This window comes from Tamandua tetradactyla, chromosome 3, assembly GCF_023851605.1.
Source record: "Tamandua tetradactyla isolate mTamTet1 chromosome 3, mTamTet1.pri, whole genome shotgun sequence".
NCBI lineage: Eukaryota > Metazoa > Chordata > Mammalia > Pilosa > Myrmecophagidae > Tamandua > Tamandua tetradactyla.
Genome location: NC_135329.1, coordinates 116,349,484 through 116,369,227, shown reverse-complemented (window position 1 = coordinate 116,369,227; position 19,744 = coordinate 116,349,484). Strand labels below are relative to the sequence as shown.

Below are 19,744 nucleotides of genomic sequence, written 5' to 3'. Positions count from 1 at the left end.
CTCTTCTACCTACCGAGATGTGGTAGGTTTTCCAAGTGAACCTTTGTACAAGAGTATGCATCTCTTCTTCCAAGCACTAACTGCAATTGCAATTAAAGAATAATTGTTTCATTTTCTGTAACTTTCTGTCATGTCTGTGTTTGGTACCAATTGACAAGTCCATCATGGCAAGGACATGTCTCTCTTATTGATTGCTATGCCTCCAGTGCCTAGCACAGTGCCTGGCACATAGGAGAGGCACAAAAATCATTTGTTGAAAGAAAGAAAAAAAAGGAAAGGTACATTTATGTATAAACTGATTTTTTTTCAATTCCTTTTGCTGCTTTTGAAAACCTGGCATGTAGATATTATTTGGAAGATGTCCAAGAGCCAATATATTTTCACAAATTTATAATTATATAGTATATCTGAAGGAGGTTACAGAAAAGCAACCTTTTGGGAAAAGATATTAGTGTCAAATTGGCACATAGCAATGAAGAAGAGAGTAACACCCATGATCCATGATTTAAGACAAGGGGAGCATCCCAGAGGCAGTGATTAATGCACACATTTGGAATAGAGTTTTGAATTTGGCCAATAACTGGTCTTTCATTCATTCAACAATCCATAAGTGCCTACCATACGCAAAACACTGTGGCAATCTTACAGAGCTAGAGAACTAAAAATACATCAGCTGCCTACAGTTTAAAGAGTAAAGCAGAATAAAGAGAGAAAAATGGCAGAATGAACGAAGTGCAATGCTGGAGGAACAGGCAGAGCCCTGTGAAATTCCAGGAGGAATGAAAAGCAGAAGTAAACATGTGTTTATGTATGCAGGCATGGGATGCATATGGGATGGCAAGAGGGGTAGATTGGAAGCATTCTGATGGAACGTCAATGCTGTGTTGAGGAATTTTGAGGTTGAGGAATATAAAACTGAGGTTTGGTTTAGTTTGGCTTTTGGTTTTCTGTAGGGTAACCTGGTAGTCAACATGGGGAATGCATGGAACAGAGAAGAGAAGACACAGTGGTACCAGGAAAATGCCTATTGAAACAATTTCAGCAAGAATGACCCAACTATATCTGTACTATCAGTTAGTTGTTTACATAAACAAAAGTACATACTCCCTAGATATTTGGATGAACGCTTTTCAAGGAGTTGTTTATATAATTATATGAAAATTTCATCATGATCAGTGTTTAAAAGGTTCATAGAAATCATTAAACTTACACACCACCAATAAAGTAAAAGAATCTGCAGCTTTCGGGTTTCATTATGTTTCTAATCTAAGGTGAAAATGTCCTTCCACCAGTTTATTTCATCAAAGAAACAGAGACCTGTAGAGGCACTGTCTTAGCAAAAAGATATTTCTTTATTTCCATTTTCTCCCCCAGGATGATAAAGACTATTTGTTGTTCCAAGATCCTACCCTATGATGACCACCCATTATTAAACTTGTGTTTAGTCAGAACATAAATGTCTAATGTGCTCATGAGGTGAAAAATGCCGAGTTACAATCATGGTGAAAGCTATCACTTTGAATTCTCTGAAATTTCATTCTAATAGCATATAGCAATCACATGGAATGAATTACACATATACACACATGCATACATATCTGACTCTATCGCACATGGTGAAAGACCACAGATTTGATTGATGACTTTTAGTAATAGAATAATATAAAAAGTGCACCATAATATATCTTATAAAGCCCTTTCAATAATAGCAGATTAGGAGAATGCTATTTTGTCTGTACGTAGAAAGTATTTTAGTGTGTGTGCATTTATGTTATTCCCTTGGCCGGTATTTGCTCATTTGTACCTTTTAACTAAGAACAAAGAACATTTCAGAAGTCAATAATATTCAAAATTGCTGAAAGATTTGGAAACGTAAAGTATAAAGAATAAAATAATATTATTATTATAATCCTCCCACACAGAGATATCCTCTTTTAATTAATATTTACAATTGGTTTATTTATTTTCAATGATATATACTTTTATGTTTAATATATGTGAAATTATGCTGTGTCCAATGTTTCTCCCTTTTGTTTTCATTTTTATATTATAAGAACATTCCAAAATCATTAAAATTTATTTACATATCTCATTTTAATAAATGAACAATTGAAATGGGTGCACCAGAATTTGATTTATCATTTTCTTAGCTAGACATCAGGGTGTTTCCCATTACTTTTGATAATGTAAATAATTTTTAGATGAGCATCTTTTCTCACAACTACAGTTATTTCCTTCAAATAGATCTCTATAAATTGAATTTCTGAATCAAATCAAATGAACTTTTGAGAATTCTTGCTGCACAAATATGTCATGAAGAATAATCTTCCAGAGAGAAGTCTGGTCTTTGCTTTTGGGTACTGGGAGGTGACTTCTAGGCCTCCTGGAATATCCTGTCTGATCGCAGTACCTTTGTTTACCTGGCAGCTTAGATCATTGGACACCCTAACAATGCAATTTATGATGGGGGCTTAGTATCATGCCATATCAGTTTCAGCTTCTGGAGGGACTGGAGATTAAAGGTCAGACAACACAGGCAATATATGATCAAGCCCCAGTAGTTTCTAGACACCAGAGGCTCAGATGAGCCTCCCTGGTTGGCAGCACTCTTTCTGTATTTGTCCTTTATTATGATCAGGATGAGGCAAACAGTCCATGCATTCACAGGGAAAGGATAATGGAAGCTCCGTGTTTGGACTCTGTCTCTTCCATTGAATAATTTAATTTGCATCATTTCCCTGGAATAAGTCATTACCACAAGTTCTATGAGTCCTTTTAGCAAATGATCAAAAATGAAGGATGTTTGGGGAACTCCCTGAACTTGCAATCAGTGTTAGAAGTTAGTACAGCCTTGTGGGGACTGTACTCTTAAACTGTACAATTGGTTAAACTCTTCACAGTATTGCCTAAGAGAATTCTAAAAGTCTACACCAATATACAGTCCAATCCAAAGCTTACATAATTGAAATCTTTATCTTTCCCTTAGACTATTCCATTTGATTTTAGTATGTTGATCATTTTTTATTCTTGCTGTCTGGTCCAATTTCTTCTATAAATTATTAGTTAATACACCCTTGCCTATTATCATCTCAGTATGCCAGTGTTTTTGTTGATAGATTAGAACTAACTATGCATTAAAATATTATCTTTTTGTTGTAATGAAAACTTTGTATTTTTTTATTTTAAAAGATGATTAAAAGTCGTTATATTTTTCCTAAATTTCTCATAAGAATGATGAAACAATTTGTTTAATTGAGAATTTTATGGTTTCTACTTTGTAGTTAAATGTTAGTAAGTCTTTCAAAGTTAGTTTCTCTATCTCTGGTCCTGAATATAATTTGTTTAGATTTAATTCAAAGGCTAAGTAAAAATCTAAAGGTTGAATTTCTAGAAGTCATAAGAAGTAATTGATTACTTATAAGGATTTTTATAATTGACAATTTGTCTTTTTTTTAAATAAGGCTCAAAGCTTTCTAGTTTATTTTGCTTTCTATGTGAGAATTTACAAGGCACTTTAACCTATGCCACAAGCTGAATATTGGAAGCCCAAATTCAACTATAACATGCAAAAGAATTTTAGCCAGAAATCGTGACCAGAGAGAATGGTTTGAAACACAGTCAGAAATGTGGACTCAGATAATCAGATGTCTCCACACTTGAATTTTACACTCAGCAGAGAACAATTTTGCCCATAGAGTGTTCTTGGGTATTATCACAATGAGTTGTTTCAAACATTAAAACCTTCAACTGATGATCCCATATCCCTTAAATTCCTGTAATTCCAGCTGAATCCCCAATTGACTATACAGTCATTTATTGCTGAGTAGACTGTCCCTTTCAGAAGATGCCTGCAGGAAATCTTTTGTCTGTCAGATTGTTCCAGATAATTTTCTATCTGCTCCCCTAGAGTAAAGCAGCAATAAAAGTTATAATCTAGTGTCTCTGGGTCAGTTATTCAGGAGTGATTTGAGAGGATGGGCAGCGACTCTCCATGGTTCCTCACATTTCTGCATTTTGAGAACATATTACCTTTGTTCTAAACTGTCTTTTCAAGAATATTTGTGTAACAGATAGTCTTGGAATATAGATGGATTAGGTTTGCAAGCTGACAGAATGTGATATATCAGAACTGGAATGACTTTTTTGTTTCATTATTATTTTTTTTATTTTTTCAGGAACATGGTCCAGGAAATTAATCCAGGTTTCCAGCATGGAAGGTGAGCATTCTACCATTGCAACCTTGGAATGGCTTTTTAAAAGGAGACTTTAAAAAGTTTACAGTTCTGAGCCTATAAAAATGTCCAAATCAGAGCATTCAGGGAAAGATTCCTTAATTCAAGGAAGGTCGATGGGTCAGGAACACTTCACTCAGCTGGGTAGTCACGTGGCTGGCATCCATCTGCTGGTCTCCTGCTCCTGGATTCCACTACTTTCGGCCTCTGTTCCTATGGGGGTTCCCCACTTTGTTTCTCCAGGGCTGGCTTTCATCTCTTGGCTTCCCTTAGCTCTCTCCAGGTTCTGGTTTGCTCAAAGTCTCATGTAGATGCCTTCTGGCTCCAAGCATCTCTCAACATCCATGTCTCTTTTCTCGATGTGTCAGCATCTATGTCAGCTCTGCTTTGAAGTTCCTCTTGGCTCTGTCGTTTCTAAAGCTTTTTCCAAAATGGTTCCCTCTTAAAGGGCTCCAGTAAACAGCCCCACCTTGAATGGCCAGAGACACACCTCCACAGAAACCATATAATCAAAAGTTACCACTAACAGTTGAGTGGGTCACACCTACATGGAAACGATCAAAAAGATCCCATCCAACAATATTGAATGAGGATTAAAGGACATGGGTATATAATAGCTTCACACCGGCACAGTAGAAATAGTGTCTTCCACCTGAGCATAGAATAAGCATCTTGAGGGTATAGTATAAAAGTTTTTGGTTTTCTAAGCTCATGATTTCTCTCATGTATGTGAGAAGCTCTAAGCTCAATCTACTGTTTGTGCAGGTGTTATTTGGCCCTCCGTAGGGCTGTTTTGACTGTCCTTACAACACGGCAGCTGGTTTCCCCAGAGCAAATAATCCAAGAGACTGCATCTGAAGTCACATTGTTATTTGCACAATACCCTATTTGCTTCATAGGGCATCTTCTCTCAATGAGATTGATAACTACATATGGATGTGAACACTAGGAGGCAAATATCATTGGGAGCCATCTTGGAGGCTGGCTATCACATGAACCCTTCTCAAAACACCCCACTTTCTTTCTTGACAAACACTGTTTCTCAAATTTCTTCACATATGCCAGTACTGTGTGGCCCTGCAGACACATTTGAGTTTGCTTCCTTTACTGTCCTAATTCCATATGAAAAATCACTCCTGGATGACTTCTCATTTGCAAAAGAAAAGCAAAAACTGGGTTAAAATTTGACCAAATTTTCACAACCAGTAAGTATGAGATGAAAGGGACCCAAAAATCCAGCACTCTTTCCAATATTCCAAACATTTATTTTGATAAGGAGCTACTAACATGGCAAAATTTAAGGAATTTATCTACCAAAATGTTTTTCCCACTCTCCTACCAGAATGTCCCTGAGATATCTATTGTAAAATTTATTTTTGGAGAGCCAGACAGGAAATTCATATTTTGCCTTGATTAAGGCATGTGTTTCATCAGAAGGGCAATGTATTACCTAGGCCTTATGTTACTTCTATTCTCAAAATTATTGTCCCAGTATGCCAAAAGGCTGCCATAACAGATACCATATACTGCTTTGCATAAACAACAGGAATTTGTTGTCTCACAGTTTTTGAGGCTGGAAGTATAAAATCAAGGTGTTGGCAGGCCAACAATGCTCCACAGTCAGTAGCGTTCTGATGGTAGCTTGCCAGCAATCCATAACTCAATCTTTACCTCCGTCATATGGCCATCTGTCTCCTTCTGGTCTCCTCCTGTCTCCGACTCCTGTGTCCAAGTTTCCTCTGCTGATAAGGACCCCAGTTATATTAGATAAAGGCCTAACCTGACTCAGTTTAACCTCATCTAATTGAATCTTCGAAGATCCTATCTACAATTGAGTTCGCATCCACAAGGTTAGGACTCGCACGTGTCTTTGTGGGGGACATGATGCAATCCATAACATTGCTTTGATAACTAATTGATACAATAATAAAATTTAATCTCTAAACAAATATTGTCACCTAGCAGAAAACACACACAGAAGGTGTGTTTTATGGGAGATAAAAAGCTTCAGAAAGTACAGAGAAGTGTGTGATTTTCTGCAGTGAGGTTTTTGGGCCATTTGGTATTATCTATGGGGGTGCCTGAAAGAATGACACTGACCATAGCAATCTCGGTCCCCTTCATAAATTCCACTTGAGCTGATCCTAATGGCAGAAATGCATGGTTAATTCACCTTTTAAAGAAAGAAAGTGCTTACATACTTTTTTTTTTTTTTTTTTTTTAAAGGAAAGACAGAGAGAAGGAAGGAAGGATAGAAGAAAGGGAAACATCTTTAAACATTTTCTTGTTTTATTGTATTCTGTTTCTCCGTTTTTGTTACATGGGCTGGGGCCGGGAATCGAACCGAGGTCCTCCGGCATAGCAGGCAAGCACTTTGCCCGCTGAGCCACCGCGGCCCGCCATGCTTACATACTTTTAACAAATTGAGCAAACAAGTGCAAAAGCTTTGAATCACTTCTTTTCTCTTAGTGAAAGTAAAGCATTAGGCAGCTGTAACAGTGTTATATTGTGTTTAGGGATATTCTGAGGTTGGAAATCTTATAAAAAAGACTCCCTCCCCATCAGGCCCATTTTTCAGTGAAAATATCTTCAGTCTTTACCAGTGGGTTGAACTGAAAAAGTTAGTTTAGATTTATCTTGACTTTAAACTTTTTTCAATCTTTCCTTTTAATGCATTCCAATAACAATTCTGTTTTCTATAGCTTCCCTGACAGAAAAAGCTATGGAGTTTTTCAAATTCAATAAGCAAGATTGGAAGGGAGACATCCCTCAACCAAACCTCGGCCAAGGGACCTCAGCTTTAGCATGACTCTCCGAACGGGAGGTCCTTAGAGCCATCACTCTGCTAACGCTCCTGCCAGCTTGGAATGCTTGATAGAGTGTGCAATGCGCTGGATGAGCTCTAGGATTTTAGTGTAACATGACCTCAAGTTCTGGAGATCCCTCAGTGCTTTACTCAGAGGGTTAATGTCTGAGTACACTCTTTCTCGCAAGGTATTCAAGAAGAGAGATAAAGAAATGAACACAACTGCACATTGCGTATTTGAATCCCTTGGTAGTGACATTAAAACATATTCTTGGGCTTCATAAAAGCACCATGGCAGAGCCAGAAAAAAAAAAAAACACCCATGCTAGATTAGATCCTGCTTTTGAAGCTGCTTTTCAGGTTCAGGTTTGGCCTCTCTGACCCCTTATTTTGGCAGGTGAATGTGAATCAGTCTATCGGATCATCAGATGGGGGATGGAGGAGGTGCTCTTGCAAAATGCCCCTTTCTTTCCTTTCCTTCAAATCTAAATGTAAGAACTTAAATTTTCTTGAGGTATCTTTATAGTAAATATCTGTTATTTGACATTTTTTTTCCTTTAAGTATGTTTTTGGAATGTTAGATTTCTGTAAGGGACAGAAAATAACTTGCTTTTGTATCCAGGTATACTTTCACCAAACATTTAATATATTTCTAACCCTGTTCTAGCTGCTAATGACACAGAGGTAAACTGAGGAGAGTAGCTTACTTCAAGAGATTCACATTCTAATGGGAGAGACATACCTATATTGTCAGTGCAGCATTTAGGTGATGCTGTAAACATAGCAGAAATGGCAGAAAAGTAGTCCCGAAATCATTCCTGGACTTCAGAGAGGCTCATAGAATATTGAGAAGATGATTCCATTTCTGAGGCTGAAAAGATAGACGTTGTCCAAACATTTGGGCAGCAGTGGACACGCCGAGGAAAACATAAATCATATGCCAAATCACAAAGAAAAAGAGAGCAGGCTATGTGGGAAGAGCAAGTTCTCAGTGTGGCACAGTTACAAGTTGGTTCACAACACCATTCCTCCTTCCTCCTTCCTAACAGAACTTCATTCAGGTATCCATCTACTATTCTTCCTCTTAGCCTGTCATCACCACCTTTTCATGTAAAGATGAGGAAAGAGGTACCGTTATTCCCTCTCATTATCTTTCATTCTCCTCTCCAGTGCCACAGAGCCAGAAGCATACAACTTCGTCAATATTCAGTGCAGATCTTCAATTTACATGCATAGTCATCGGCTATTTTTTTTACAGTGTTAGATTATAACTTGTGTTACAGTGGTAGAAAAAAAGTAGCTTTCCTATTTTTACGATTCTAGAGCTTTGCCTTTTTTCCCCCTACTTTTGATCCCCAAAGCATATTCCTTTGTTTGTGAGATTAGGTGAATAGTTTCTGTTTACGGGGTTCAAACAAAATATGCTAATTTTCCTGGTTTAAAGCAGTAAATGTTCTGCCCAAATAGAATAGAAGCAGGAGTATCAACAGCAACAACCAAAAAAAAAAAAAAAAACCCACACAAAAACAACCAGAACAAATATCTGTCCTTAACCCAGGACCTTTATATAAAGCTCATTTCTTCAGTAAAACATCTATTGCCAAAACTGAATGTAAATGGCATTTCAGAGGCATCCCAAACAGCTTGCCTGAGGAATGAAGCACACACTGCTTACATACTTTCTGAAATCTATCTATATTTTATTTCATCTTGGAAAAAGATTAAAGGATAGAATTATATTAGAACTGGTGGAGGCATGATCCATGCCCCCTTGATTATATTGAAACATTAAAATGTCATCAGCATGTTAATTTTGTCATCTCAACTGCATGAGATTTATTCAGCACTTCTATCTATTACATTACTGTGGAAACACAATTTATTCTGATTGTGGAAATGTCATAGGCAGCAACTAAAAACATCTGGAATTCCTACTTTAGAAAGAATGGCTGGTTTCAATAATGCTATTACTAAATTAATTTTATTTATGAAGAAGGTAGGAATCAAACATTTTAAAATTATTCCAGTTGAAAAGTTACCACCATTTTCAATGGAGGAAATAAAAAATCAAAACAAGGAAAAACAAAATTTTTGAATGTGTCTTTTTAAAAAAATATTTGAGAGAATAAATGATCTCCAGTAAAGATTTAATTTCAGGAAAATATAATGATGTGGCCTGTTTGTTTGTTTTTCCTCTCCATGAAAAGCTTGACTAAATCTGCGACACATCTAGGAAGTAGAAGCAAGAGAGGGAAACTCAGGTAATTAATCCCAAGACAAAAGATACTGGATTGTCAAGATGAGGCACAAAATATTATTTTTTTCTCTTTATGTCTCACTTTTTCCTTTATAAATATTATAATAACCAGAGTACCCTTTTTGCTACTTCTGAAATGATAGCAATTGCCCCGGGGAACACCCACTACACAGGATCTTTGCTGTCAGAGGAAAGAAAGCAAATGTTGACTGATGATAATTTAGGGCTTTTCTCTGTATTTAGGTCCCCCATCCTATATGAGAGATTTTTAAATCTTGAAAGCTCTGACACCGGAGCCCATTTAGTGGCAAAAGCTGGGCCTGACCAAATGCAAGGTTATTTATATTCTTTATCTCATTGACTTGAATATTCATACATTTTACTGAGGAGTTACAAGGTGCTCAATTACAAGGTGCTGGCCCAGATCTGATGTAGGGTGTTTTGCAATTCTTTTCTAAAATCTAAAAATTTCTGAGTTCCAAGACACATGTGGTTCCAATGGTTTCAGAGAAGGGATTCGTAATAAATTTTAGAGACCCCATTCCAATCCCAAAGCAGGTTGTCTCCAACTAGTCAATGCCTGACTTAAAAGTCTGCTGGCTATAAGGCATTATTTTAAACATATATGTTTGTGACTTAGCTAAAATTTACCTGCAGTTTGTACCCTCAGTAGAAAATTATTTTGACAAACCTTATAGACAGTAAATATATTATCATGCTTTTAGACGTATGCAGTTGTGGCTTTCCCACTTTTTATTTTTTTTTAAAAAACTTTTATTTGGGGATATTTTTACATTCACAGAAAAGTTGCAAAGACAGTGCAAGGGATTCCCATATACCTTTCATCCTATCTTCCAGAATGCTTTCCTGTAAATTTAAAGAAACTGCTATCATTTATTAGGGTGCTTAAATATGTGTTGATGGACTGATCATGTGGCTCTCACTTGATGTTCCCCTCATTAGACTTCATGTATGGCTTATATTTATTTTATTTAATTCTTACAATGCCTGTGAAGTAGAAATTATTTTTCTGCAATTTAGTTAGGAAAAATGGAAATTGAAGGAAGGGAAATGGTTTATCTAAGGCAAACAGCTACTAACTGATAGAACTAAGTATATATCTCAGATCAAGTGGCTCCAAAGCTAGCATTATTCTCAAAGCACCCCATTATTTTTAGCTCTCTCTACTGAGTGCCACTGCAGTCAACAGGCTTTCTCTTCCTCCCTTAAAGCTCATAAATGGTATTTTAGGTATTCTTGTCCCAGGTTTGCCATGCTAAACCCTCCCACACCATCCTGAGAAGCATGTGGTGAGGTTGGAAGGAGAGTGCTCTAGAGTTTGGCAAGTTGGGAAGTGAAAAAGGGCAAAAACACTTTTTCTGTTGTTATTGCTTTAGGGATTAAGGAGCACAGTTTTTACTGCCTCATCCTTCTTCTTTTTTTTTTGTATGCTGTATGGCAAACTCACATTTCATTCTTTTTCCATGTAAGTATTCTATTATTGCAGCACCATTTGTTGAATTTTTGTTTGTTTGTTTGTTTGTTTGTTTTGGGGAAGTGCAAGGGCTGGCAATAGAAAGGGTCTCCGACATGGCAGATGAGACTTCTACCACTGAACTACCCTCACATCCTCCTCATATTCTTTTTTATGCAATGGAACTTGATTTGCATTTACATGCATTTTTTGTCTTCTAAGTGAGAAAAAGAGGGAGGATGGAACTTTAGAAGGTTTTGTTTTGTTTTGTTTTTTAAATGGTTTCTCCTCTTATCTGGAGTAAAAGCTGTAAAACACCCCTAGAAAACCACTTAAGAGACTAAAAAGGAAGAGTGGTTGTGAGATTATTGCATTTTTCAAATACTATATCTTTGTTTATGTCACTCTAAAACATGGGGAAATGCTGCTCTGAACAGTCAGATGTGGAACTGAGGTAAATAAGTCTCTCCTTAGAGCTTCTGCATCCAGATTTCCCTCTTCCATGCTCAACACCCTGGCTTGGAAGGACTCGAAGAGAAAGGACTGTGTCCACTTTTCTTCTGTATCCTCAGTGCCTGATAAGATACCTGGTTCACAGCAAGTACTTAAGAAATAACCTTGAATGAGTACATGAAAGGCAAAGTTACGATTGAGTGTTCTGAATTCAAAAGAGGCATTTGTGTATAACAATATCATTATACTTAGCTAAATGGCACTAGGAATCTCTAATACTCATAGTCTTCACTATGGCTACCCTCATTTGAACCTGCAAAATGTCTCATATGAAAGCACCAGATGGCATTTCCCATAGTGCCTGTGTACAGTCATGGCATTACTAGATACACATGGTATAAGTTTAACGTTTATGTTGTAGAAATTGAAGCACATTCTTACAACACCTCCAGAAAATAATCTGCTTGAAGTATTTCAAATAAATCAATTTGAATTTCTAACTGATTAAAGAAACATTAAGTATAATTGGTATTCTTGAACTGCAAGTGGCTTTGAAGTTTCTTCCATCCTGTGGCTCTACCATCTTCAATACATTGTTCTCGGCGTCACCACGGAAGGGCAAAGAGCATGAGAATTACACTGTAATTGTAAGGAACCACTCCTGGAAGTGGCTTACATCATTCTTCCCCATGGTACCTTGACCAGATGGGAAATGCAATCTATCTGGGTATCCAGAAGGAAAAGGAAACTCATGTGGTGAAGAGCTAACCAGTGTCTACCATTCTTATCAATATAAAATAAATTCTCTTTTTATTCAAAACTTCTCCTGGCTCTAAATTAAATGAAATCTCTCATTTTCACTCCTTCTTCCATCCAAACTTCTCCTTTTATTGTTTCCTTCACCTTCTCTCCAACATACCCCATTCACAAGTTTGGTTGGTTTCCTCTTGCTTACTTCCTGTTCTCTTCTCTACTACACCCACTAGTTTGTTCAGCCAGTTCTCCCCTCTGCCTAAATAACCTCAAAGCTTTGTTCTGCCATATCTGCCCTGCCAGTTTTCTATACCTAGTCAATCTAGTAATCTGCTTCCTCCACTTCTGTTCCACATGTAACAGCAACATCCACAGACTCTGATAAGCATCATTACTAACCTGTTTCCAACATCGGCACTCTTTTATTCCCCATGGCAATATTACCAAATCAAACACTTCAAACTCCTTATTTTATCCCTATCTGCCTCAGTATCAGAAGATTGGCTTGACATAGGAAAAAAAAAGTCACACAAGTTCCCCATATTCTACCATCAATCAGTCTATTTATTTATGTGGCTTTGATTTGTTTCTTAAGACTTTTCTGCTCAGACTTCTTGACCCTTGCTTCATTCTTTATCTTTCCTCCATTCTTCATCTGTCCCTTCTCCATGTCTACCGTGTTCTAATTCCACATACTGTTCCCTCTAGAAAGGAAAGCTCTGCTTCTTCCTTCAAAATGCACCTGAAATATCATCTTCATCATCACTTTCACAACAAAGCCTTCTCTGAAGCGACCCAGGTGAACTTTGTCATTCCAATGTCTGTGCCCACATCAATTTCAATAATGCCTTCTACCATCACAGGTTTACTAAAGTGAATTTAGTATATATCTTTCCTGGACTATGAGCTAGATTGAAACAGAAATTATATCTTAGTCATCCTTGAATCATGTGTAATGACCATCCCAGAGATTGCAACAGAGTGGATACTTATTAGCTCTTTTCGATTGAGCCATAAGATCCTGAAAGTTTTCATCTAAACTTTATTAAACACTAAGCTATGATGCATATAGTTTAATAGCAAGGGTGATGTATTTCATTTGAATTATTTTGAAATTGATTACATATATGTGACATATATCCATCCCTCAATAGAATATTTAATTTAATCCTGTTCCATGATAATTTAGGAGTAAATATCATTTGCAATTATCAGCTTGAGTACATGTATAAATTCTTAGAGAACTGACATGGGGAAATAAAATTTGTTAATTCCATTGAGCTTGTATACCTCAAAAGGCAACAAATGTCAAAATACTGCTAGAATTGGAAGCCCATCATGAATTGAACAGTTTCTAGAATTATAACTATTTCTTTCAGGAGGTCTGAGTAGTTCCAGAATATGCTTTAAAGCCTTAAAATCTCTATTCTTTCCTTGCCATCATTTTAGCCCCAGCCTGATCCAAACACTTTTTTACCAATTACATCTTGGAAATGTAGATTAGACTAATTTTTTTTAGCTTGCTGTTTGTGATCATTCCTAATAGTTCATCAACTCCATAGTTGTCAGAAAGGCATTTTTGCATGAACTTTAATTTCAGCAATGAGGGTTGAAAAATTAACTTATCTCTCATCAGTGAGGAGAACTCTAGCACTGTCTCCTCCCCCATTTCCTGTCATAGAAAAATAACCTCTTGAATTATCTGTATAAAATATTTTGCATTGTTCTGGCAATGATCTGGTTCCATCCTTTGAAAGGAAATCGAGCATGTGTGGCTAGGCGTCCAGAGAAATATGTTTACCAATGAATTATAAGCCAAGGTTTTGACACTACCATCAGTTATGCCAGATGCAAATCATTTACTCTCTGTCAGTTCAAATACACAGTCTTGTTTGGATGGCTTAAATCTATGCTGGCACCAAAATACAGCCAGCAATATTGCTCAACTTTTGAGTTGAAAGCATAGACAAATGTATACAGCGCCAAAACATGGAAATAGCACAGTGTAGGCTGAATGTTGCTAAGTGTTACTTAATAGCAGCATAGCAGGAGACTGTCAAAGGACCAGTGACATTTCCTATTGAGAAAATGGCAGACATAATCCTTGGACATAGGATTTTAATACAACTGTCTTATTCTATATGGCCCACAAGCCTACCAAATCTCATAAAGTAAAAAATGAAGCTCCTGGTAAGCAATTCAGGGAAATAGCAAATTAAAATATGGAATTTGGGGATTTAATAATAATGGCTTTAATGATATAATATTTCATAGAATTTAGCATTAGGTCTTTAGACCATGAACTGGTAGATTACTGAATGACCTTAGAAGTAAATATTTATGCATCAAAGCAGATCACGGCACAAAAATTTAGATTATAAAATCATTGGTTTCTTAGCTTTTAGCGTGAAGAGAACTGAAGTCAGATCTGACCAAAATTTTCATTTGAGCAAATCGTTTAAGCAGATTCTGCAAAAAAAAAAAAAAAAAAAAAAAAAAATCGAAGTAATAAAATTTACTCTTGGGCAAAATTAAAGAATTTAATAAAATATCCTATCATAGGACAGTGGTTAAAATCACAGATCATTGAGTTAGAAAATCTATATTTGAATATTAGTTCTCCTACTTAATTGTGGCATTGACCTTTCTAAGCCTCAATTTTCTAATCTATAATTTAGGAATGATTTGAAACATGTAAAGTATAAGTATATGTGCATGCATGTTGATGACAGCTAGAAACTGTTATAGTAATATTATATTCTTAAGGTCATATTAATATCATGAGGACCTTAGCTAATTGAGCCCAGCAATCATGATAATCAATTGGCTGTAAGAAAACAAATCCTACCTTTAAATGGATAGAGCAAATTTTACCTCATTGAATGTTTCCTTGGCTTCTCTGATATTGACCTTTTTTCCCAGTTAAATTTAAATTGGGTTAAGGACTCTCTTCTCCTTGAAGTTTGACTCTGAGGCAGGCCTTCAAAAGCATCCCCAGGATCTAGCAATCGGAAAATAAACACACATTCATGCCAAAGAAAATATTTGTGTTACTTAGGTCTTTTCAAATTTTCTTTTTTTCTTTTTTTTTTTTTTTTGCATGGGCAGGCACCGGGAATCGAGCCCGGGTCTCCAGCATCACAGGCGAGAATTCTGCTTGCTGAGCTACCGTTGCACCGCCTTTTACACATGTTTTTTAATAATGAGGTTAAACAAAAAAGTAACCATATAATTTAGTTAAAAATATATAATAGTGGCTTTAGAGCATTCTGCTTTTTCTTGATCAAGATAGCATTTTATTGGCTGCTTACATGTGCTCTTAAGATGGTTCAATTGGGGTGACTTGCACCTTTGGCCACATGGCAAGCTGTAGACACATTTTTGAATTTCATGACTAGGGGTTGCTCCCAGCATCTACTGGGTGTGGGCTACAGATGCTGCTGAACATCCCACAATACACAACACAATACACACTATCCAATCCAAAATATCAACAGAGGTGCTTTTGAGAACCTGTCTCTGTTAGGTTCATATCATATGGAAGTGAATGATTTCATTTCTGATCATCACTTCTTATAGACAATGAGAACACAGCATGAGGAGTTAAAGCATTCTAATTTGAGTTTATGGGAGCATAATATTTTGTAACTTTATTCCTGATAGAAGAGGAACCTCATAACCCTGTTGACAGATTACTTTCTGCAATCAATTAATACAATTCTCGTTGGTTAAATAAGTTTCACTTTTTAATATGCATATTTGTTTAAACTAATGGAGAACAGATTTTCTAAATTCAGTCTCGACTCACATCAATAAAGTAAGTTAAAGCTAGAACAGATCAAGGAATCCTTCTTTCCCTTCATTTTACAGATGAGAAAATTGGGGGACCGGGGAGGTTAAGCAACTTTCTCAAGGTCACATAGTCTGTTGTGTGCAGAGTCAGGGCTGGATTCCCAACTTTCTAAATTGCTTGTCAATATTTTCATTTCAATTCTATCATTCATTATAACACTTTTAAGTTTATGACATATTTTTCCAAGAACTACACAACTTACATTTACATAGTCTTTGCATGTCTTTTTTTTTTTTTTCCACCTCCTAATTTCTTTTAGGGCAATGAAGCCAACAGTATGAAACCTTTAATTTAATACCTTGCCCCAAAGCCTTTCTATGGACAGTTTTGCCAAATCACATCCCCACAGACATAGGAGCTGAGGAAAAGCCAGATTAAGCTGTTTTGGGCTGGAGAATCTCTTATTTGGTCAGAGTAAAATGCAGTCTCTCTATCACCAGAGGAAAAGCTCTTCCCAATTATGGTGGTTTAATTTACAGGAACTTTAGTGATCCACAAAACAAGTGGAATTTAAGATACGCATCTTAAACTCAGTTTGTAGAAGCCCATACTTTCAATAACAAAACTCACAGTGACAGTGATATATGGTTTTCTTTATGAGACCTGAAAACTGATGGATATGTGATCTTATAAATGCTTAGACAAACTAATGCACATAATTATATTTTCCATTTGAAGTCTACTGCTAGGCATTCTAATACAATATCATTAGTTGAAATGGCCACGATGATACAGCTTGGGCAGTTTGTCACAGTAATTACAGGGTGATTATTTTTGACTGGAATAAAGATTTCAGCTTTAGCATGGTGGAAAGCATCATCACAAATTACAAACAGTCTTGGAAAATAATAATAAAAACTTTAAGATTTTAATGCATTTTGCAGCCTTAGTCTGAAATAATTTCTCATTAAGAGAAAGGTCCATAAATTGGCTAAATAAATTATTTTTAAAGTGATTAAAATATAGCTTTGCCAAAAGGATCTCACTTATCTCATTAATGGTTCCTATGTATAAAAATGTCAACATTAGATAAAATTTGCGTGTGGTAAATAAGGCTTATGTCATAATTAACAACCCCTAAAGAAAGGATTTTTTTTTTTGCAGACACAAAGTATGGCATTTATCTTCACTATTTTCAGAATGGTTGATTAAAGTAGACAGTGTCCTAACATCTGTATTGAAAACTATATTAATCAATTGATTAATCATGTAACATTAATCAAAAGCCTCCCTAAGTGTTTTAGTATCTGAGCAGCTCTTAGTATTTTCTATCAGATCCCTTTTAAGGTGTCCATTAAAAAGATTAAATTTGGGTGGTAAATATTGAGGGGTTGTGGAACTTGTGGCTTCTCACTGCAAGGTCATAGCTACCGCTCATTAGTGCTACTTTTAATGGGATAAGAAGCAAAAGTTTTGAATATGTGACTAAATCAATTAATCAGTCCTGCAGTTGACTCATTCCAGTAAGCAGTTTAGTATTTGCCGAATCGGCACCATGACCATTTGGCTGATTCGTCCCTCAGTGGTTTGGCTTAAACCAAAGAATACTCTTTACCTAAGAGTTTAAATTGAAAGTTCAATCAACTCAAGCAGCCATTGCTATTCAATATGATGGTTTGTAGATACTATATAAAAGTCAGCCTTTATTATTAAGAATATATTTAAACGATCTAATTTGCCCTGTAGAATGAGTGTACAACTTCCCATTAGTGGAGTGGATGATACAGAAGCCAATGAATTATTTTAGTGGTTAGTGAGATTCAATTGGATTTAATAGTATGCTTCCAAGATAACTAATCAACGAAGTTTCAAGATTTGTGCCCTATAAGTGGCTAGATTTTAGTTTCCAAACTTTTTTGTATGTAAGATTGGTCAAAGAAATTTGTACAGCAAATGTGGAGAACATCTATATCAAAAACAAAGAGAAAATTAATGACCATACAGAAAAGGACATTATAATAAACTCTTGAGAATGAATAAAGTTATTAGTCATATTTTTAGAAGGCATTGATCTATCATACTTTGTATCCTCTGAGTCTGAAAAGCAACATTTTTCAATATATCCATTTTGCTTGATCACTTTATGATACGAAAAGAGCGGTATGCTTCGCAAACTGTTTTCTCCTATAATCCTTTTCCTTTGACTTGGAGAACTGTTAGAGTTTTCTTTTTACTATTGTACGAATGATCATAATGACATTCAAATTCAATTGAATCTTGTCATTTTTTTTCTGGATATAATTTTGCCAGCATTTCAAACAGAATCCAAACCTGTGGGCATTTAAAAACATGGTATGGCCCATCTGTTTACCCTGCTGTTGCTTAAGGAAAGATTCTCTAGACAAAACAGTTCTCAGAATTTGTGCAGGGAACTTTATGATGGACAATGTCTAACTATGGCTGTTTTTCAGTGAAATTGTTAGGTAGTAGTTTTAAAATTTGCAAATATACTGTAAAGCTTCACAATAGACATATGTATCTAGATAACTAAATTTAAATATATGTTAAATATCTTCAATTTCAAACGATACCTTTTTTTTTGCTAGTGCTCTGAATGAAAAAGATATTTTATTATATATTATACAGTGATGTTTATCTGTAGAAGGATGATAACATACTATCTCTGCTTTCTTCTTTTGGATAATGCTGTCTACAGAAAAAAAGGCACCTTAAAGCTACACATATGACTACTATAAAATTGTTATCTTTACCATGAATTGTTCAATCACACAAATTCTAAAGAGACAATTTTAAAGTATGTTGTTACTTAGCATTTAGTGCTACAGAAAGAGCAAATTTAGATAACTCATTTTACTTCCCAAAGTAGATCAACCAAGTGAATTACTTACTTACTCTACCCAATTCTATGTTATCAGCAAAATTATGCTCTAAGGAAAGGTACAGAATAAATCTAATTATGATAAAGTAGTGTAAAAAATTTGTTTCTGTTAGCATAAATAATCTACATTATAATTCTGGATGAGTATGTTGGCAAGAAGTACCTGAATAACATTTGATTAATACTTAGGACTATTTAGGTACACATCAAATGCTATAAAACTTTATTTCAGCTCTTTGTTGCTAGATAACTACATGAAAAAGAAGCAGGTCTAAAAAAAATTAGAAAACAGACTTGGTTATGTCTCTGTGTATATATTGTTTCATACTTGAGTCATATGTTCATTTTGCTATTGACATGCAGTTTGGTTGCCTTTAGCGAGGAAGGAAATATAATCTGCAAAGTCCCATTAGTTCTTCATTGGGCAAATTCTATAGTTGGTTGCTTTGTGGCTAATCATTTTTGTACTTAGCAGCAGGTGAGCAGTTGTTACAACTATATTAAGAAAATATTACACATTTTAGAAATTGGGGGTATGATTTAGCCATAAAGCCCAAGTTTCAATGTGAACTAATCTGTTCATTAGTTCAACTCATTGCAAACATAGAAAATACAATTAGTTGTTAATAAGATCAGCATTTTATTACCTGGATTAATTTATATACTAATATATCCAGAAAGCATTTTAGAAAGATATTCATTTTGATGTTGGTTTAATGGTATAACAGAGGTACATCATACAACTAGAAGAAACCTTGTTTGCTACATTAAATTTAGGGACAACTTTTTAGGAAAGGCACTATTATGTACAGATGAAAGCATTTTATATTGGAAACATTTTGGCTTATGAGCTAAGGCTAAGATTTAAACTTTAAACATTCTTATTTGAAGGTTCGTTTAAAAGCATATCTCTCTGTTTTTGAGCGTGTTTGCCACTTATTCAAAAATAAAAATTAAGCACTTTTATGATCCCAAGCATGGACTGTTAGTGTTTGAAAGTGAAAACACTCAGGTTCTTTATCCTGCTCCTTAGATGCTTCAAGATGTGTTCTAGGCAAGTCATAGAAGCACTTCTGC

At 35.6% G+C, this 19,744-nt stretch overlaps 1 long non-coding RNA gene across 8 annotated transcripts in view; it reads right to left on the bottom strand.

The window, feature by feature from the left end:
• The window catches only part of LOC143677607 (uncharacterized), a 359,256-nt gene that overhangs the window by 298,767 nt on the left and 40,745 nt on the right, over positions 1 to 19,744 (bottom strand). For 6 of the 8 annotated variants that reach the window (XR_013172741.1, XR_013172746.1, XR_013172743.1 and 3 more), the window contains exon 3: positions 14,850 to 14,976. This is a non-coding gene — a long non-coding RNA (uncharacterized LOC143677607). Of the gene's footprint in view, positions 1 to 14,823; positions 14,977 to 19,744 lie in introns of all 8 variants that reach the window. The other 2 variants (XR_013172744.1, XR_013172745.1) reach the window with 1 other exon arrangement.